This window comes from Eptatretus burgeri, chromosome 14, assembly GCF_056783735.1.
Source record: "Eptatretus burgeri isolate ZD-2024b chromosome 14, Ebu_testis_v1, whole genome shotgun sequence".
NCBI classification, from domain to species: domain Eukaryota; kingdom Metazoa; phylum Chordata; class Myxini; order Myxiniformes; family Myxinidae; genus Eptatretus; species Eptatretus burgeri.
In genome coordinates this window covers 70,784,685-70,788,942 of record NC_140974.1, presented here as the reverse complement: position 1 = coordinate 70,788,942, position 4,258 = coordinate 70,784,685, and the positions used below count along the sequence as shown (strand labels likewise).

The following is a 4,258-nucleotide window of genomic DNA, read 5'->3' as shown; positions in this document are numbered from 1 at the left end:
CTCGATCCACAGGGTGCAGCTGTGACTTCTTTCCTCTTCACCCCCTCCATCGGTTCAACTCATTCGTGCAGAAAAATTGGAAAGCTTCTTCATTGGAGTTTTTGTATTTTTTTTGACAAACTGTTTTCCACCGCCGGCGCTCCAAGACAAGATGATGAGCGACGTGGATGTGGACGTGGACGTGGACGTGGAACCCACACGTCGAAGAGGAACTTTTGCTCTTGAACCCGATGATTCGAGCAGTTTGTGACGTTGAAAAGACCAAAATGATTCACGCAAGCTACTATTTGACGTGTAAAACAGTAACTTGTAACAATTGTAAATACAGCTTGCTGACCCGTGTTATGACTTGGGGCACTGAAAATGAGTGCTCCTCTGCAGGGCTAGCGTGTTCTGAGTGCGTTCTGCACTCGTTTTGCCCGTCAATGCAAACAAGTCCATTGTACAGACGAGCTGTAAATGGTGAGATGTACTCCGTATTGTGTAAATATTATATAGATTGAGGCGTGGCCTCTAGTTTTGTACACCTGTATCAGGCCAGGGATCTGTTAACCTGTGCATTGCTTCCCATGTTAATGCTTACTATGTTAATGTTGCATACTGTAACTGTCCATGGTTGTTTTACACTAAAATATGAAGATTTCTCTCTTTTTTTTCTACAAACCATGCTCGTCTGTCCTTTGTTTCAAATACAATGTGGTTTCGGTGAGGTACGAGTTGTTACGTTTGTAACACGATGTGCACCTTGGGGTGGGAATCGTGAAAACGAATTGAACTTCCAGCTGGTAATGAATGTTAACGTTTGAACACCCACCATTTAAAGTTCGTCCATTGATTAATAAGAATTCGTTCACAAAACGGGAGGGAAAATATGGGTGTGATGGAAGGAATCACGTGACATTATTTATGACGTAATGCCCATTGAACGCATTTTGGATGACGTTGCGGAACTCAACCTGAGGGCATGATGTGTTGATATATAGTCACGATCACGGGGCAGAGGTAGTGAGGGGGGGGGGCTAGGGATAAGAGGAGGGGCAGCGGCAACAGCAAGGGCTTCACCGTTGTTCACGTGAGTGAAACGCGTTGTAAGCAACACACCAAACATGGAGACAAGCCAATGGTGCTGATGTAGCGAGTACGAGTTCACTCAATACTTCAACAATGTTCTACAAGAGGAGAGGTCTTCATTGGTATCATCCGATGAGTAAGAGAAAAAAATTGGGAATATCGCATTGTGTATTCCTGTAGGAATGTAACAGATGGTATTGAAAAGGTATGAGGGGGAGAGATGGAGTTTCGGGGTGGGATGGTGAACAAAGGGGATGGGGTTATGGGTGAGATGAGAAACAGCAAAGGGTGTGAGTTGAGATGGGGAGGGGGATGTGACGTAGTGAAGGGAGGGGTAGAGACGATGCGGTGTTCAAGCCCCGTGGCCAGGGCACAGCGCTGAGCGTCGGAATGCAGGTCCTGGCGCCGTGCGCCACCTGCGTGCAATCAGGCGCTGCGTTAAGCTTCCGCAGGTGCTCTCTGGCGCCAGCCTGTCTGCCCTGCCCGCACGCCCACTCCTCCTCCTCCTCCTCCTCCTCCTCCATCTCATCGGCTCTCCCGCCTTGGCTGCCCCTGCGCACACCACGTGCAGCTGCAAAGTGCATGCCTTGTTGAGCACATTTCTTTACTCCAAGCTTCTGTGCTGCAGAACCTTTCATAGCTTTATATACAAAATATACACACAATATATACACATACATATAATGTGTGTACATATATATGTATATGTACATATAACATATATATATATATATATATATATATATATATGAAAAAAATGTATATTATATATATATATATATATGCCTTCTCCCCCCACCCCCGCACTGCCTTCTCCCCCCCCACCCCCGTGCTGCCTTCTCCCCCCCACGCTGCCTTCTTCGCCCCTCTCCACGCTGCCTTCTCCCCCCCCAATCGCACTGCCTTCTCCCCCTCCTTCACGCTGTGTTCTCCCCCATCACACTGCCTTCTACCCCCCATCACACTGTCTTCTCCCCCCTCCTTCATACTGTGTTCTCCCCCATCACACTGTCTTTCCCCCCCCCCCCTCCGCGCAGTTTTCTCCCCCATAGCACTGCCTTCTCCCCCCTCCTTCGCGCTGTGTTCTCCCCCCCCCCCCTCGTGCTGCCTTCTCCTCCCCTTGCGCTGCCTCTCCCCCCCCCCACACTATTCTTCTCCATCATACAACTTTGCGGATGTTGAGGAGAGGAAAGAGTGTCAAGGAATGTGCCAATTGGCCAAATGAAAGGTTTTATTTTATTTTACTTTTCATCTTTTTCTCAGTCGGAACTGCTGCTCGGATCAATTCAGTTTTCATAAAGCAATGAATTGCCAGATCATGGCAGGATAGCCGAGAAGTATGCATGCTCGCTCTTAGCTGTCTCGCCAGGGTTGGTATCCCGACTCAGCTATAAATTGTAATCCCTGTGTTTCACAGGCAGGGTGATTTATCAATATCAATATCAATATCAATATCAAAGGTGATTTATCATCGGCATCTCCCGCAATGAAGCCGAGTCTTTGGGCCTCTCACTCAATCACCGCAGGTTGGTCGGTGGTCTTTCTATCTTATACCGACTCCTCTCCAGCCTTGCCCCCCCTGCTCTGTCTGCGATTTGTCCCCACCACATTTCCACAGGGCGCTCAAGGTCCGCCAACAACCCCCTTCTGGTAAAACTACCAAAATCACGAATCACTGCTCACCTTCACTCTTTCATTCCTCTTTTTTCCCACCTTTGGAATAAACTTCCTCACTCTATTCTTTCCCATTCTTCCCTCCAGGCTTTCAAAACAGCTGTTCACCACCACCTCTTATCTTCCCCCATCCAAATCCTCGATCTTTTCTACCCCCGATAATCCACCCAAGCCCACTTCCTTCAATTCCCCTGCTTTCCTTACTGAAAGTCCCTGTAATGTCCATCTTCTCTTTGCCATGTTCCCCGTCCCATCCCCATCCCTCTCCCTTCCACAGTTCACCTAATGTGTCTGTTCCCCACTGTTTTGTCCCTTCCACTCCCGCCCCTCTTGTCTCATGCCCCCTTTCTGTGAGTTGTGTGTTAGCTCTCATACGAGCCTCGACAAGGTATACAAAAAAAAAGAAAAAAAAAAAGTGTGTGCTGTCTCTCGGATGGACATTAAACTTGGCATCACATCTGCTGGAATCCACCCTTCTCTCTCCACCTTCACCCCCCCCTCCTCTCCTCACTCCCAACTCCCACCGCTATCCCTCCCCTCACCTCTCTCTCTCTCTCTCTCTCTCTCTCTCTCTCTCTCTCTCTCTCTCTCTCTCTCTCTCTCTCTCTCTCTCTCTCTCTCTCTCTCTCTCTGTGAAGCAACGGGTTGTATTTGTGAGTACATCTATATTGTTACGGCTGTGGAAATTCGCATTACACCATGAAGGGCCCGTAGGTGAGATATCTCTAAGTACATGTGTAGTTAGCCCCAAATCCGTTGTCTAGAGGGAATTTATGTGATTCATTCGGGCTGAGACGCTTTGAGTATGGCGTTTTTCTGTTCTATCTTTATTTTGAACCAACCACGTCTCAACCGCCATCACAACCACAACGCCGCTTCACAACAACCACAACCACACCTGCCTCTCAACAACCACGCCATCCTCACCACGAACACAAAAGGGGAACAACAACAACTCCCACCCCAATTTCCCTGGTCAACAAGAATGACGGTTGGAACTCAACTCCCGCCTCGATTTCTCTGGTGGAATGTCCCCCCCCCCAGCGTGCCACGAAGGGAGGGGCGGGGTGCCAGGGAAATATAAGGGCGCACGGAGGCGCCACTGAGGAGGTCAGGTCAGGGCGGTCGGTGAGAGTGTCAGTGTCAGTCGGCGGTTCATGGTCTTCTGCCCGTCTGGGTCTTGGAGAAGCGGTCCGTAGAGCGACCCGCTCCTTGGAGGTTGCAATCGGTGGTGAGTCCGGACGTCGCGGAGGGACGCGGACTGGAAGCGCCGCTCTGCCAGCTGGGTCGCGCAGACCTGCGCGTTCGTACAAGGAGCGCCGGAGAGAGCTCGCCCACCATCGCACCGCGAGGGTGCAGGTAACCTGCAATGGTCTCGTGGACCTCGTTCGGTCTGCCAAGTCCTACGCCATAAAGGCCCACGGGCCCCGTCTGCCCCCTTGTCTATGAGGGTGGCTTCTTTCCTTTGCTTTCGAATGAATGTGTGTTGGCGCCGTCTGTAAAGTAGAACTGT

General features: G+C 50.1%; 1 protein-coding gene across 1 annotated transcript in view; it reads left to right on the top strand.

Annotated features, from left to right (window-relative positions):
- The window catches only part of LOC147013565 (DNA-binding protein inhibitor ID-3-B-like), a 3,859-nt gene extending 3,195 nt beyond the window's left edge, over positions 1 to 664 (top strand). The window contains exon 3 of the mRNA XM_085855477.1: positions 13 to 664. The gene's annotated coding sequence lies outside the window, so the exon portion shown is untranslated. The remainder of the gene's footprint in view (positions 1 to 12) is intronic.
- The last annotated feature ends 3,594 nt before the right edge of the window (positions 665 to 4,258 follow it).